This window comes from Peromyscus leucopus, chromosome 3 (genome assembly GCF_004664715.2).
Source record: "Peromyscus leucopus breed LL Stock chromosome 3, UCI_PerLeu_2.1, whole genome shotgun sequence".
Taxonomy (NCBI): Eukaryota; Metazoa; Chordata; class Mammalia; order Rodentia; family Cricetidae; genus Peromyscus; species Peromyscus leucopus.
In genome coordinates this window covers 66,257,206-66,274,420 of record NC_051065.1, presented here as the reverse complement: position 1 = coordinate 66,274,420, position 17,215 = coordinate 66,257,206, and the positions used below count along the sequence as shown (strand labels likewise).

General features: G+C 44.6%; 1 protein-coding gene across 5 annotated transcripts in view; it reads right to left on the bottom strand.

The window, feature by feature from the left end:
* Dnajb6 (DnaJ heat shock protein family (Hsp40) member B6) overlaps positions 1–16,951 on the bottom strand; it is a 57,238-nt gene extending 40,287 nt beyond the window's left edge. For 2 of the 5 annotated variants that reach the window (XM_028864188.2, XM_028864187.2), the window contains exon 1: positions 16,750–16,951. The gene's annotated coding sequence lies outside the window, so the exon portion shown is untranslated. The remainder of the gene's footprint in view (positions 1–16,749) is intronic. The other 3 variants (XM_028864184.2, XM_028864185.2, XM_028864186.2) reach the window with 2 other exon arrangements.
* Positions 16,952–17,215: the final 264 nt, after the last annotated feature.

Below are 17,215 nucleotides of genomic sequence, written 5' to 3'. Positions count from 1 at the left end.
AAAGAAAAAAAAAAACCATAACTGGTCCTGCTGATAGTGGCACACTCCCTTAATCTCAGCACTCAGCAGAAACAACAAGCTGATCTCTGTGAGTTTGAAGTCAGCCTGGTCTACAGAGTGAGATCCAGGACAGCTAAGGCTACACAGAGAAACCCTGTCTCAAAAACAAACCAAAAAAAAAAAAAAAAACCTAAAATTAAAAATTAAAAAATTTGGGCTGGAGAGATGGCTCAGAGAGGTTAAGAGCACCAACTGCTCTTCCAGAGGTCCTGAGTTCAATTCCCAGCACCCACATGGTGGCTCACAACCATCTGTAATGAGATCTGGTGCCCTCTTCTGTGTACATAATAAATAAATCTTAAGAAAATAATAAAAAGTTTTAAAAATTTAGGGGCTGGAGTGAAGGCTCAGGAGTTAAGAGTGCATGTTGCTCTTGCAAGAAGACTCAGGTTCAACTCCCAGAACCACATGGTAGCTCACAACCATCTGTAACCCCATTCCAGGCACACACACACTGCATACAATAATACATGCAGGCAAAAACATTCATACACATAAAGTAAATCTTAAAAATATAAAAATTAAGCCGGGCGGTGGTGGCAAAGGGCTTTAATCCCAGCACTCAGGAGGCAGAGCCAGGCGGATCTCTGTGAGTTGGAGGCCAGTCTGGGCTACAGAGAGAGATCCAGGACAGGCACCAAAGCTACACAGAGAAACTGTCTTGAAAAACCAAAAAATAAAAAAATAATTATTTTATATAATTTTACACTGACACAGACATAGGATAGCAGCAGAGTAAGTTCAGCTAGTCCTGCCAAGCCAACCAAACTTGGTGGCTGAAAAAGCAATCAACTCCCACACAACCCAACCGCACAACTGTGTCTACCAGAAACCAAAAGGGCTCATCAGTAAAAAAAAGGAGCACAAAAACCAACACCTCTTCCCTCCCTACCTCATTAAGTGATCCAGAGTTGTAGCTGCAAAGGATGTGAAGCAGCATTTGGGGGGGGGGGTGGGCCTCTGCCTAAGTGCTATGATTAAAGACGTGCACCATCACTGCCCAACAAATGCTGTTCATCTTAAATAAAGAGTACCCCTTGAGTTAAACAATCTGGAAAACTCTTGACACTTTGCTAGAGTTGCCAATTTGTCAACCACCAAACCCCTTGAAATGGTCAATGCCAGTTAACTATTTCTCCACAGCCTTAATTCACTTATTTCCACTTCTACCTATCATTTGAAATCACCCAATGTAAGCTCAGGAACTCAGAACCTAAGCCTCCCAGTACTACTTGTGTAATTTGAGAGCTCTCCTGACTTCCAAATCTCTTTCCTGTCTTCTCAGGTCTGCCAACTTCCTCACTGAAGGGAGTTCAAAGTCTCCTCTCATCATCTTTCTCTCCTTACAGAACACCCTCAGTCCCAAATGGAAGCCTAACCCCAGTAAACAGGCACATGACTGTGCAAAATAGACACTTGGACGCTGAGCAGGTTGTCTCAAATAGAGCAAGCAGAAGAGACTTAACTCTTAAGCCTCCCCACACCACACAGCATGCCTTTCTTTAGCAAACTCTACCTTGATTAACTCACCAATGTTGTTACACCCACCATATAAGCAAAGAAATTATTCACAAGTAATACCTATCAATCATTCTTCCAAACATCTCCAGCTCCCCTCTCTTCTGCATGGTCTGTAACGTTTACTCCTGCTGGAGCCTCTGGGCCACCTTCTTCTCAATGAAGACAGAGACTCCCACGTGTAATGTACTAAGCAATACCAGCCACAAGGGACTCTAAGTCAACGGTGAAATTAAGAGAACAATCACTAATTGTACTGACTAGTGTCAGTTAAGAGCAGGAAGGAGTTACAAAAAGAAGCCAGAGGACATCACCAAAGAAAGTTTAAGAGCTCTCCCCCAGCTTATAGCAAGTTTGGTGTGGTAAGAGGATCAGGGATTTAGGGCATGGTCTGAAACAGGTTTGTGGCCAACCAGAGACACATGTGGTGATCCTGTCTCAGAAAACAAACAAATGGAAAAACATCTTTTGGGTTGGTTTGGTTTTGGTTTTTCAAGTCACGGTTTCTCTGTGTAGCCCTGGCTGTACTGGAAATTGATATGCAGACCAGGCTGGCCTCAAACTCTGCCTCTGCCTGTTGTGTGCTAGAACTAAAGGTGTTTGCCACCACTGCCTGCCAACACTTAATTTTAAAACTACCTTCCAATTCTAAACAAACATCAGTACTAGCAAACAAAAACTCAAATGTACATTTGCCCTACCAAAAATGCAAACTGGGGCTGGAGAGATGGCTCAGAGGTTAAGAGCACCGACTGCTCTTCCAGAGGTCCTGAGTTCAATTCCCAGCAACCACATGGTGGCTCACAACCATCTGTAATCAGATCTGGCGCCCTCTTCTGTATACATGATAAATAAATAAATCTTAAAAAAAAAAAAAATGCAAACTATAGTTGGGGTGTGTGATGGTGCATACCTTTAACCTCCCTCTGGGGATCTCTTGAGGTTTTTGTTTGTTTTGTTCTGTTCTGTTTTTGTTTTCTCTGTGTAGCTTTGGAGCCTGTCCTAGAAACTCACTGTAGCCCAGGCTGGCCTCAAACTCAGAGATCCGAGATCCCTTGCCCCTCCCCCCTCCCCGCCCCCAGCGCTGGAATTAAAGATGTGCACCGCTACAATCCGGCTGGATCTCTGAGTTTTTAAGTCAGCCTGGTCTACATAACAAGTTCTAAGCTATCCAAGGTTAGATAGTGAGTCTGCCTCAAAAAATAGTGATGGAGAGATGACCAAAAGAGAGATTTTTCTTCCTGCTGGCGAATATTTCTACTAGGACAGCACAACCAAATCATACTGCAAACGCTTGTGAATTACAAGTTGGGCAAGTTTTTTAAAAATCAGGCATAGTGGGACACACCTTTAACTCCAGTACTGGGGAGGCAGAGGCAGGCAGATCTAAGCCAGCCAGCATTAGATGGTGAGATCTTAAATCAAAATTAATCTTTTAATGTATCAATTAATCATTTTCCTAATCTAACAATTTCTCTTGGTACCTGTCATATTCCTATTGGAGGTATCCAACTTGCTGGAAGAACATTTGCCTGGAACCACCAAAAATAAACCAAAACAAGGGTCTCCTGAGAAATACCTAACAAATGAGTCAAGATATTCATTGCCCTTTCCTCCCATCCTTAGCCTCTCTGTGGATGTGGATCAGGTGTCTTGTCTGTTCCTTGTACTTTTAGGTTTAGTGGGTATCTGACCTCTACTCTTCAGGTACCAAACAAAGCACCCACATATCCAAATTGTGACCATTTAAGACATTGCTAGAAGCTAAGCATGGTGGGGCACACCTCTGATCCTAGCGGCAGCCAGAGGTGCACAGTGAGACCATCTCCTCCCCCCCACCTCACACTCATAAAAGGACATTGCTGAAAGTCCCCTGAAGACAGCAGCACCCCAAGTAAGAACCTTCTTAGTTGGGGAGGGTGGCCCCAAGAGACAGTGGGGTGGCAGCCTGAGGCAGGTGCACTGCTAAGGAAGAAAGTCTTTGGTTAGGTTGTAGGACTGCTCCATCACAGCAGGGACTAGCGGTACAGACCGATAATCCTAGCTACTTGCTTGACTATGGCAGATGTTCAAGACCTTGGGATGAAGATGGAGTTTGGATGGCAGATGCTTGAACAGAGTCCCGGGGTCAGTTCCCAGCAACTCAGGACCAGCACTGAGGGAGAGAAACAGGATCTGAAGAACAAGGCTATCAAATATATAAAAATGAACATATAAACAAATGACTCTGAACTGGGGGAGGGGGTGTCACTGCCCTGGTGGCAGAGTACTTGACAAGAAGGTTGTTTGGCTAAATATTCAAGACTCTGGGTTCTACCCAAACACTATTTTAGCTCAACAGCCAGAGGTGGAACTACTTTTCATTTTGACCTTACTATCAGCTTCAGAAACAATTCTGTCCCTATTCCATCTTTTTTCATGTGTCACTTAGTGAGTAGAGGGCTATTCTGGCATACCAGAGGGCCTGGGTTCAATTTCTAGTACTGCCAAAAATGAAGTGATAGAGGCACACAGGCCTTTAATCTCATCCACTCCAGAGGGGAAACCTAGGTAAGGACTTCAAGCTCATCTTGTGCTACTTTGGCCTCTATGTCAAAATGACAAAAGAAAAAGCCCTGGTAGTTAAGCACCTTTACATGCTAGTACCACCTACAGAGGATGTGGCTCTGAGGCAAAGCACCTGCCCAAAATGCACAAGCCCAGACAAGCATACATGCTTTGCATGCATGATATATGTATGGCAAGCTTGTGTCCATAAAGTCTGGAAGGGGGAAAAAACCCTACAGCTTTGATTACTATGAGCTGCTTATCTACCCTTTGTCCTTTTTCCAACTAACTGTTGGCCTTTTCTGCTGAGATTACTAAAAACCAAGCTTTGACTTTGTCTTCCAGTTTTTACTCTTTCAATACAGGAATGCCCAGCAGGGGCCACTAAGTATGGGGGAGGGGGGGTTTCCAGTTGACAGTGCTTCTACTAAGATGACTGCATACAGCAAAATACTGAACTAAGATCAGAAAAGCAAGCAACAATGAACAAAGGGCGAGCACGTGCAAACAAACAGAAGTGAAGAGCGGGACTATTGAGAAAAGACTACCACTGGAGTGCCGGGAAAGCGCAAGGAACCTGTCCTAAGGAGGACCACAGACTGGTTCACTTCTCCAAGATGATAGTACACTGACGTCAGCCTGCCAAAACACACTTCAAACAAGCAACTCATGACCAATACTATTATATGTATTATTCTACAATGTCAACTCAAAGTTGCTTAGCCACTTAGGATGACTTTAGACTAGCCACAACAAACCAGTAAAATACTAAAATGTTATCCAGCACCCAAATATACACTAGACATTAACAAGGAACAAAGTTTTTGTCCTATTTGAATCCAGAGCACCCACCAGAAGCCCATTCCCAATGTACTGTCCCCCAGATATCTGACAATCAAAAGTCAAAACTCAGCCAGGCATGGCGGGAAACTGCTTTAATCCCAGCACTATGGAGGCAGACACAGGTGGATCTTGAGTTCAAGAGTGCTAGTCCAGGGTATCCAGAGCTAAAAAGAGAAACCCTGTCTCAAAAAATTAAAAGGGGGGTGGGGGGAAGAAAAAGGAAAAAGGTCAAAGTCCCCTCAACTCTCATTGTGTTGGAGGAGTGGCATTTGATGGTGCTAGCTAGGCATTCAACTTGGACCTCCCATATACTAGACAGCACTCAGCACTCTACCACTGAGAAAACATTTTACTGTTTAAAATAACCCTGGGACCTCTTGAAACTGAGACACTTTTGTAGGGCAAAAGACACGGTCAATAAGACAAAAGACAGCCTACAGAATGGGAAAAGATCTTCACCAACCCCACATCTGAAAGAGGACTGATCTCCAAAGTGTGTATATGTATATATGTGTGTATATATATATGTATATATGTGTGTATATATATAACTCAAGAAACTAGACGTCAAAATACTGAACAATCCAATTTAAAAATGGGCTAAAGAGCTAAACAAAATTCTCAAAAGAATCACAAATGGCTGAAAGACATTTAATGCAATGCTCAACATCTTTAATCATCAGAGAAATGCAAATCAAAACGACTCTGAGATACCACCTTACACCTGTCAGAATGGCTACGATCAAAAACACCAATGGCAGTCAATGTTGGAGAGGATGTGGAGCAAAGGGAACACTCCTCCACTGTTGGTGGGAATGCAAACTTGTACAACCACCGTGGAAATCAGTATGGCGGTTGCTCAGAAAATTGGGAATCCGAACTACCTCAAGACCCAGCCATACCACTCTTGGGCATATACCCAAGGAATGCTGATTCATACCACAAAGATACATGCTCAGCTATGTTCATAGCAGCACTATCTGTAATAGCCAGAACCTGAAAACCTAGATGCCCCTCAACTGAAGGATGGATTAAGAAAATGTGGTACATATACACAATGGAGTACTACTCAGCAGAGAAAAACAATGACAGCATGAAATTTGCAGGCAAATGGATGAACTAGAAAATATCAGCCTGAGTGAGGTAACCCAGACTCAGAAGGACAAACATGGTATGTACTCACTCATAAATGGATTCTAGATATAAAGCAAAGAACAATCAGACTGCAACCCACAGAACCAGGGAGGCTATATAGCAGGGGGGACCCTAGGATGACTGTGGCTTATAAGTTTTGGTTTTACTCATACTGGGCAAGCCTCAATCAAATATTTCACTATTAGGATAAGAATTTATACTGTATCAAGCTGATAATAAAAATAAATAAATAAATAAATAAATAAATAAATAAATAAATAACCCTGGACTTTTAAATTATAACCTGTTTTTATGTTCAAGCTATCTGCATATTTTTTCTCCTGCAGTTGTACATAAAATGTTTTTACGTTCAAAAAAAGGACAAATACTATAGAACTGTATTACATGAAATATATAGAATATACAAATTCAGAGACAGAAAGATTAGATGTTATCTCAAGATGGAGGGAAAAAAAAAAGAGCCGGCAGTGGTGGCGCATGCCTTTAATCCCAGCACTCTGGAGGCGGAGGCAGAGGCAGGCGGATCTTTGTGAGTTCGAGGCCAGCCTGGTCTACAGGGCAAGATCCAGGAAAGGCACAAAGCTACACAGAGAAACCCTGTCTCGAAAAACAAAAAGATGGAGAAGAAAGAAAGGAATATAGAGCAATGATTTCCTAAGTACAGAATTTTGTGTGATGGAAAAACCCCACAAACGGACAGTAGTATCAGGCCATCTCATGAATGTAATAAATCAATACATTTAATGTAATCAATGAATAACAAATATAATTATTGAATAATGCAAATGTAATCAATGAATACCACAAATGTAATTAATATGAGTATAATTAATGAATATCATGAGTGTAACTAAATAAATAAAACTTTTGCTATGCATGTTAGTATATGAATTTCAGGCACAAGTATATCACAGCATGCAGAGGAAAACGTCTCGCTCTGTGTTGGTATGTGTCTGGGGATCAAAGGCAGGTAAGTCTTCAGGTTTGTGCAGCAGGTACCTTTTTATTTACATGGTTTGTGGTTTTGCTGGCCCCAAGAATGTTTTGAGTCAAACCAGGAGTGGCTTAGGAGATACTGGAAAGTTGATTTCCTTGTCTGAGTTAGAACCTTGTGTAAAATATGAATACCTTAGCGTCTGTTTTTCTCTCTCCCCATACCTCCCACACCCACATTCGGTATTTTTTTTTGCAGGGGAGGTGGGAGATTCTTTTTTTAGAGGATCTGGTAGTAGTCCAGGTTGTTCTTGAACTCCTGATGCTGATACTGCTATATAGATGTGTTTTTAATTTTTTTTAAAATAATTTTGTGTATGAATTTTTTTGTTTTGTTTTTTGTTTTTTTGAGACAGGGTTTCTCTGTGTAGCTTTGCACCTTTCCTGGAACTCACTCTGTAGACCAAAGTGGCCTCGAACTTAGATATCCGCCTGCCTCTGCCTCCCAAGTGCTGGGATTAAAGGTGTATGCCACCATTGCCCGTGTGTTTGTGAATATTTTAAAAAATAATAATTGGGGTGGTGAGTTTCTCTGAGCAGCCCTAGCTGTCCTGAAACTCACTCTGTAGACCAGGCTGGTGTAGACCAGGCTGGTCTCGAACTCCTACAGTGTGCACCACCACACCTGGTTCTAATTTTAAAGTACATTCTAATGGTAGGACTCCAGGTAATGTAAATTACAAAGATTTTTTTTTTTTTTAATTTTGAACCTATATATGAATGCAGGTGCCTAAGGAGACTCAAGGTTGCATCTCTGGGAGCTTGCGTTACAGGTCCTTGTGAGCTGGGTGTGAGTGCGGGTAACTGAACTCAGATGCCCTGCAACAGCAGCACCAGCTGTTAACTGTGCCATCGCTCCAGCCCTCAAGTCATTTAAGAGTGTTGGTGATGGCAATCATGTCTTAAACATGATAGGCAAGCACTCTACCAATTCAACAACCAAATCTAAGGCAACTTTTGCTAAGTCATGAGGTTCCTTTAGAGAAAATTTCCAGGAAAGCTGCCCCTTATTTCTACTCTCACAGTATTGCTCTCTACAATCAACTGACAGATACACCTGCCTGTCTGAGAGCTGGGCTAAACAGTGTGTGTGTACAACCACACTCCATTCTTACCCTGTTTTTTTAAAATATTTTGTTTATATTTTATGTATTAAGAGTTCTGCATGCTAGAAGAGGGAATTAGATCCTGTTATAGATGGTCGTAAGCTACCACATGGGTGCTGGGAATTGAACCCAGGTCCTCTAGAAGAGCAGTCAATGCTCTTTAACTGCTGAGTCATCTCTCTAGGTCCCACCCCACCGCTGTTTTTTGTTTCTTTTTTAATTCACACTGGTGTAAAGGTGCCAGATCCCCTGGAGCTGGAGTTACAGATAGTTGTGAGCTGTCATTTAGATGCTGGGAATTGAACCCAGGTCCTCTGGAAGAGCAGTCACTGCTCTTAATGGCTGAGCTATCACTCCAGCCCCGCCTCATTTTCTTTAAGGATAGAGCATGTATGCCCAACAGGAATGTGTCAGCAATACATGTCCCTTTCTTGTAGGATACACATAATTTCAGGAGTCAAGGGCCTCAAAAGTACATAGTTTCACAAACTCTGTCCCAAATTTTAGCCATCCGCCTACTAAGCTTTTACCATATAGGACAGACCTCATTACTGAACATGAGGGAGGCCCTATATCAAAGGTCTTTCCATCTAGCATCTCAGAAAATGCTGGCACTACAGTGGGGGCGGGGGTTTGTTGTTGTCAAGAAATAAGTCTTGCAGCTGGGCGGTGGTGGCACAAGTCTTTAATTACAGCACTTGGGAGGCAGAAACAGGCAGATCTCTGTGAGTTAGAGGCCAGACTGATTTACAAAGTGAGTTCCAGGACATCTACAGCTGTTACACAAAGAAACCCTATCTCAGAGAGAGAGAGAGAGAGAGAGAGAGAGAGAGAGAGAGAGAGAGGGAGGGAGGGGAGAGAGGGAGGGAGGGAGGGGAGAGAGGGAGGGAGGGGAGAGAAAGGGAGGAAGGGAGGGGGGAAAGAGAGGAAGGAAGGAAGGAAGGAAGGAAGGAAGGAAGGAAGGAAGGAAGGAAGGAAGGAAGGAAGGAAGGAAGGAAGGAAGGAAGGAAGAAGTCAATCGCCCAGGTCACTAACAAAATAGCTTTCTTCCTTTCCCACAACAAAGATCAATACTGAAAAGGAGTATCCTAATTCCAGGCCATAGCCACTAAATAAAGACTCTCAGCTATCTTTTTTCCTTTCTCTTGTTTCTGTTTCTTGTTTCTTTTCTTTTCTTTTTTTTTTTTTTTTTTTGATCTATCTGTCTGCCTCTGCCTCCTAAGTGCTGTGTCTAAAGGAGTGCACCACCACCACCACCACCAACCACCACCACCACCACCACCACCACCACCACCACCACCACCACCACCCCCCCCTATCTTAACAAACAGCAAAGTAGGCCAGGTGTGGTGGTAAACATCTTTAACCCCAGAATTCTGGAAGCAGAAGGAGATGGTTTTTTTCCCCCAGTATCAGAACTGTATTAGGAGGAAGGGGGGGGGGGGACTGAAAAGAGTAACCAGGTCTGGGAAGAGGCATGTGCAGAAAGAGATAGTGGGGGGGGGAGGAGCAGAAGGACAGGGGAGGAGTCTGTGTCTGGCTTTTTTTTTTAGACCACCGGGTCTGTGGTAGTTCTTTTTTAAAAAAAAATTATTTATTTTGTTTTACAATACCATTCAGTTCTACATATCAGCCACGGGTTCCCCTATTCTCCCTCCTCCCACCCCCTCCCCTTACCCCCAGCCCACCCCCCATTCCCACCTCCTCCAGGACAAATCCTCCCCTGAGGACTGCGATCAACCTGGTAGACTCAGTCCAGGCAGGTCCAGTCCCTTCCTCCCAGACTGAGCCAAGTGTCCCTGCATAAGCTCCAGGTTTCAAACAGCCAACTCATGCAATGAGCACAGGACCTGGTCCCACTGCCTAGTTGCCTCCCAAACTGATCAAGCCAATCAACTGTCTCGCCTATTCAGAGGGCCTGATCCAGCTGGGGGCCCCTCAGCCTTTGGTTCATAGTTCATGTGTTTCCATTCATTTGGCTATTTTTTTTTTTCAATAATTGAGTAAAACGGAAATTTATTATAAGCCACAGTCGTCCTAAGGACCTCCATGCTATATATATAGTCTCCATGGTTCTATGGGTTGTGGTCTGATTTTTCATTATTTTATATCTAGAATCCACTTATGAGTGAGTACATATCATGACTGTCTTTCTGGGTTTGGGTTACCTCACTCAGGATGATTTTTTCTAGTTGTAAGGAGATGTTTTTGAGTTTACAGCTAGCATAGTCTACATAATAAGTCCCAACCCAGCCAGGGCTTCATAGAAATCCTGTCTCCAAGAAGAAAAAAATATTTAATAAGTTTTACTAGGTATGGTGGCAGACACCTTTAATCTAGGCACTTTGCAGGCAAGTATGTGTTCAAACTTAGCCTAGTATACTATGCATATTCAACTACAGGCCAGCCAGCAATACATTTTCAGGAAAAAAATAATAATTAAAAATCACAAGCAGAGTTTAATTTATGTTGTGGCATCACACAAACTTAACGCAGTACTATTTGCTTGACAGAATAATAGCAAGAGGCAAATATGAAGCCCAGGCCAGGTAAGGCAGGCCTACAAAAGCTAGCACCAAGTAGGCTGAGGCAGGGGTGGATTTCCAAGCCACGGAAACATTTGACAAAAACAGTAACTCTCAACCTGACAAGTGTGTAATTGCAGCTACTCAAGTTTTTTTTTTTTTTCCAGTCCCCTCCTCCCAAGCTGAGGGAAGTGTCCCTGCATAAGCCCCAGGTTCCAAACAGTCAGCTCATGCACTAAGGACAGGTCCCAGTCCCACTGCCTGGGTACCTCCCAATGGAACAAGTTTTGAGACCAGTCTGAACAACTTAGTGAGACCCTGTCTCAAAACTTCCCACTGGGAAAAAATCCTGGGGTTGGGAGGTAGGGTGTGGTAGAGGAAGATTGCTAGGTCATTAAAGTGCCTGCCAAGCAGGCAGTTAGAACCGAGTTCAGATCCCTAGCACACACATTTATTTAGCCAGTATGGCAGACCTGGAGATAGACACAAGCAAATCTGTGTGGCACAATGCCCAGCTAGCATAGCCAACTGGTAAGCCCAATTCCGTGGGAGACCTTTACCAAAAAAAAGAAAGAAAAGAAAAGAAAAGAAAAGAAAAGAAAAGAAAAGAAAAGAAAAGAAAGAAAGAAAGAAAGAAAGAAAGAAAGAAAGAAAGAAAGAAAGAAAGAAAGAAAGAAAGAAAGAAAGAACGATGAAAGCAATGGGGACACCCAACAGCTTGCTACCTCTGGCCTACACAAGCACATGCACATACCCACATGCAACATTTTTCAGGTCCTCATTTTAAATGTCCAATGTATCATCCCCCTTTCCCCTCCCCCCCAAAAAATAAAAACTTTACAGGGGATAAACATGGCATGCCTCGTAAGGAAACCACCCTTCTGAAGGCTCAACATTCCTAAAATACTCAGGCATTTTAATACAATACAGTTCAGCAGTGTTGAAGCCAGAAGCTACAGTCTTTGTTTATTCAGAATGCCCATAGGGTCCTTATGACTTGGATTAGAAAGTCACTTTAAGAGAAAACCAGGCTATAGCCAAATAGCTTTAGAAATAGATACAAACTGAAACCTCTTGGATGAACACTGTGATCCTAGGAGATACAAGTATTTTTAGCATTTTGCGTTCTCAGGTAGGAGAGTAATATGGAAGTAGTCAAGTGTGATCTTCCTTAACTATCTAAAACTTTGGCAAAACACCTTATATTCATAGCATAATCTAATAAAAACAAAATTCCTAAGCCAGGCATGGTGGTGCACTCCTTTAATGCTTTGCTAGCACATGGGAGGCAGAGACTGGAGGATGTCTGTGAGTTTGAGGCTATTCTGTTCAACCAGGACAGCCAGGACTACAGAGACCCTGTCTCTCCCAGTGGCTTTAATTCTAGCACTCAGGAGACAAAGGCAGGTGGATCTGTGAATTCAAGGCCAGCCTGGTCTACAGAGAGAGTTCCAGGACAGTCAGGACTACATAGAGAAACCCCATTTCAAAACACCAAAAGAAAAGAGAAAAAAAGGAAAAATAAAGAAAGCGTGCCTGCTCCAGGCATTCAGTTCTCCCAACCCCTTTTTTAAAACACAGTTGCAGTTTATGAAGGGACTTGAACAGTTTTAAGCAGTGCCTAGGGAGCACTCAGAAATCAAAGCATACAACCCTGTGTGTGATGGTGGCCTCAGGAGAAAACAGCCCATTTCTCCCTCCTACTGGATCTTACTGAGGGAGGGAGGGGCACGCATGGCGTCCACAACAAAACTTTAAGGAATCAATTCTCTCCTTCCACCCTTCTGTGGGTCCCAGGGATCAAACTCTAGTCCTCAGGCAGTGTATGCTTTACCTTGCTGAATCCTCTCACTAGCACGATGATATTATTTCTGTCACATTCTTTGTACCAGCTCCTCTTTCTTCTCATTAACCTCATGATTTTGCTTGTTCTCTTCTTAATGAAATAGGATCTCACTATACAGACCAAGATGGCTTTCACCTAAAATTCTCCTGCCTTACACCCTCTCGAATACTGGTATCACAGACCCACAGTACACAGCCCGTGGACCTTGGCTTTACTCCCAAGGTTAAACTCTCTCTTAAATTCTGTATGTGAGAAAAGAAGTATAACATTAATTCACCATTAATCCCTCCTACACACTCAACATCTGCAATTGCAGGCCCTTCACCACCAGATGGTGTCCTGGGTGAATTTAATCAGGCTTTAACATAGGATAGGACCATTGCAAAGTCAGTTTTTAAGAATCCTGCAAAGCTGGACATAGGGACACATACCTGTATCCCAGCTGTTTTGAGGTGAAAGCAGGAGGAATTCAAGGTCATTCTTGGGTACAGAATGAGTTCCAGACCAGCCTAAAGTACCTGAGACTCTCTATCTAAAACAAAGGAGTTAAATACAATTAAGTAAAAAGGCTGATACTGTTATAGTCCCTTGCTCTTTGGGAAGGCATCAGAAGTGGTCTAAGAATGTTTGAGCATCCTTAAGCATTAAACAAGGTAAAAGACGGGCTGGAGAGATGACTCAGTAGTTAAAGAGCACTGACTACTCTTTCAGAGGACCTGAGTTCAATTCTCAGCACCCACGTGACAGCTCAACTGTCTGTAACTCCAGTTTCAGGGGGCCCAACACTCACAGCAACACACCAATGCACATAAAATAAAAATAAATAAATTCTAAAGTTTTTTTTTTTTTTTAAATGTAAAAGACACTCTGTCAAGCCGGGCGGTGGTGGTGCACACCTTTAATCCCAGCACTCGGGAGGCAGAGCCAGGTGGATCTCTGTGATTTCAAGGCCAGCCTGGACTACAGTGAGTTCCAGGAAAGGTGCAAAGCTACAGAGAAACCCTGTCTCGAAAAAAACCAAAAAAAAAAAAAAAAAGACACTCTGTCATACCAGGTATCTAGTGGACAGTGATAACGAAGTACCTTCTTCAAAATTCTCAGGATGTGCTAGACTAGACTAGACTAGACTAGCCCTAATCTGGGTTCTGCTAGTTGTTATGGACACAATGCTGCTGGTTTACACAGGGAAACGGTACTACCACTTAATACTAACAGGACCACTTAAAAAGTGGAGCCACAATAGCACGGTGGTGGCACACGCCTTTAATCCCAGCACTTGGGAAGCAGAGGCAGGAGGATCTGGTCCACAAATCGAGTTCCAGGACAGCTAGGACTGAATAGTGGAGCCACTATTCAGAGAAATTCCTAATTCAGTCTTCAAAGTACAAAAGAATATTCACCACCCCAGTATACTATTTGTCTGTCCTTAACCCAAATATCTCACACATCTAATGCTGATAATCAATAAGAAAAAAATTGTTTGTTTTGGTTCTTAGAGATAGGGTTTCTCTGTGTGGCTCCGGCTAGCCTAGAACTCAACTCTGTAAACCAGGATAGCCTTGGAACTCAGAGATCCACTCCACTCTGCCTCCCGAGTGCTATGATTAAAGGCAGTCGGGAGGCAGAGTGGAGTGGACTGGCCTGTCCCTGCCTCAGGCAATGATTTCTTTCTTTTTGCCAAGATGGCTTCTCTGTGTATCCTGGCATTCCTAAGCTCCATCTGTAAACCAGGCCTTGAACTTGAGCTCCACCTGGCTCTGCCACCCAGTGCTCAATGAAAGGTGTGTGCCACCAAAATGTTCCACTCTAAACTGAGTGATGTGATTCCATCTTTCACTGCACAAAGCCAACTTCCAAAGCCAAGTTCTCCCAGAGGAAGGGGGATCTCTGAGTCTGAGGCTAGCCTTGGTCTACAGAGTTAATTCCAGGACAGCCAGGACTATTACACGAAGAATCCCTTCTCAAAAAAAAAAAAAAAAAAAAAAAAAAAAAAAAAAAAAAAAAAAAAAAAAAAAAAAAAAAAAACACCTGTTGGCCAAATAATTCGGTCCCACAAGTCTGACAACTTAAGTTCCACCCCAGGAACCCATGAAAGGAGGGAAGTAACTCCAATAGTTGTACTCTGGGCCAAGCATGGTGAAACACTACTGTTGTCTCCACCACTCTGGAAGCAGAGACAGGTGGATCTGTGAACGCCAGACCATCCTCATCTACATAGCAAGTTCTAAGCCAACTACAGCTAAAAAGTGAAACCTGTAGCCAAAAGAAAATAACGGAAAAAAGGGTATGGTGGCTTAAGCCCAGCACTTGAAAGGCAATCATACTGATCACTGAGTTCCAGGGCTACACAGTAAGACCCTAAAGTCCAAAAAACAAATTCAGATCCAGTACTGTAAGCTATATAAATGCAGAGAGTTAGTACTAGCGAAAGAGAGATCGATGGATGGAGGATTCCCATTAGTGTGCCAGAACACACTTTTCATATGCACACACAAATAAAAGTATTTTAAAAGCCAACTTAGCCGGGTGTGGTGGGGCACCCCTTTAATTCCAGCACTGGGGAGGCAGAGGCAGGCAAATCTCAGAATTCATACACTGCCGAGTTCCAGGACAGCCAGGGCTACACAGAACTCGTGTCTCAAAATACAAGGCCAACTTCTCCTTCAAAATACAGACACAAGAGAAGCCAATTTTTCAGAAGTCTGCCTGTGCCAAACAGCGAATGGAAGAGGAAACATACTTTACAAACTTTTTGTTTTCTTTTCTACCAAATCACGCATACCTACACGAAGGCAGCATTTCTTCCCAAATCTCTTCTTTTTCCTCAATTCCAAAGCTCCAAATGCAGTTCACTGCAAGTGTCTGCACTGATCACAGACAGCCGTAGTAGTCACACACCGGAGGGCAATTCTCCCTGTGGTGGTGACATCCCAGAGAATAAGGGAGTCCGGTAACAGATGCGCTCAATTCCTTTCAGATATCTCTAGGTCTGGCGTGAGGTTTACTTCACTACCAACAACAGACTAAGTTCAAACATCCAGCATGCATTTTCTTTAGGACCGTTCCCTCCTTTTTCTATTAAAGCAGGTGCCTTAATGTAGCTATCACTTCCCTAGCAAGCAGAAAAGTCCGGAGCTCAATTCCCTAGATTATAGGGCCTACAAAGAGGGGGATACAGGGGACTTACTAACCATAAAACCTGACCACAAATCCATGGTTCAAATAAAGACATTAATAAAAACAAAGTGGTGCCCTGGGCCTACACTCCCCACCGACTTGGGCGTGCCTGAAAAGGCGGGACCGTCCCCTCCATCCCCTTTCGACAGTGCACACACAACTTCGGTAACCAAGCTTTTAAAACTTCTGACAAACAACCCATTCAGTAAAATAAAATCACCAAAAATTTTTTTCAAGACAATCTTAAGGCTTGCAGTTTAGAGTTCCCTTGTCGACACGACCGAAGAGTATTAAGACCGAAGAGAATTAATGTAAACTTCAGTTACATAAACTTTAGTTACATAAACCCAAACAAAGCAAAGCACCCTTCACGGCTAACAAACAGCAAACGGGTTTTGGAAGTAAACTGAGCAAGGAAGGTTGCCTAGCAAACTTCCCAACAGTCCCAGGAGAAGCTTGGAAACCTCCTTGGCCCTCCCTACCCGGCCCCCTAGGCAGCCTGGCCCGGTGATCGCGCCTCCCCTACCGTCCTGCTCTTCTCATGCCACCTGACCCCTTGCTTGCAGAATGCACTGAGGATGCCAGGACAGGGTGACACCGGTCTCGCCAACTCTTGTGGCTCTGTGGCGGACCTCGCGCGTGCCGGGCCCAACCGCCACTGCAGACCAGGGAGCCAGGGGAGCGGAGCCCGGCTAAGCCCCGGGCTAGGCCTGAGCCGGCTCGGCAGACGCTTTCCACGAACCCAGTCTAGACCCGGCCCGGACCAGGAACAACTTAGGCCTCAGGACCAGACTCTAGACCACAGCTTGGACTGGAACCCGCTTGGCCCTGGCGAGGAGTCCCGACCCCACTGTCGGCCCGGCTTCCCTGCGCCCGTGTCCCAGGCGCCGAGCAGGTCACCCTATCCGCACCCAGCCGCCGGCCCTCCTCCCCCGCCACCGCCACCCCTGCTCTCCGCCCCAGTCCGCAAGTCCCTCACCGAGGACGCGGCGGCCGGCGAGGGGGGGGGAGTCGGGCGGCCGGTCTCCTCGCGGCTCTGGGACAGCTGCGCTGGTGGCGGTGGCGGCGTCTCCTCGCGCTTTCCTTTCTCTCCTTTTCTCCAACAACAAACAGGAAGTGCGTCATGCGGTGGCGGCGCGGCGGCGGCGACTTCCGCCCGGCCCTGAAGCCACGCGTGCGCAGTAGCAGTTGCCCGCTCCGGTTCGCGTGGATTCGACAGCGCCGGCTGCGCGTTGGGAAGGTTCGGCCAGCCTGGCCGGTGAGCCTCAGTGGAGTCTCTATAGGCGAAAGCGACCGAATTGAGCGGGGAGCGCCACCCTGCGCTAGCCCTAGGCCTGGAGGCCTCCGAAGCTGGCGGCGACTTATGGGCGACCCTGACTGACTGACCTGGGGGCCTGCGGTTGCCCGGAAGCAGACAGGGAGGAAGGACGCTCAAGCCTCTGATG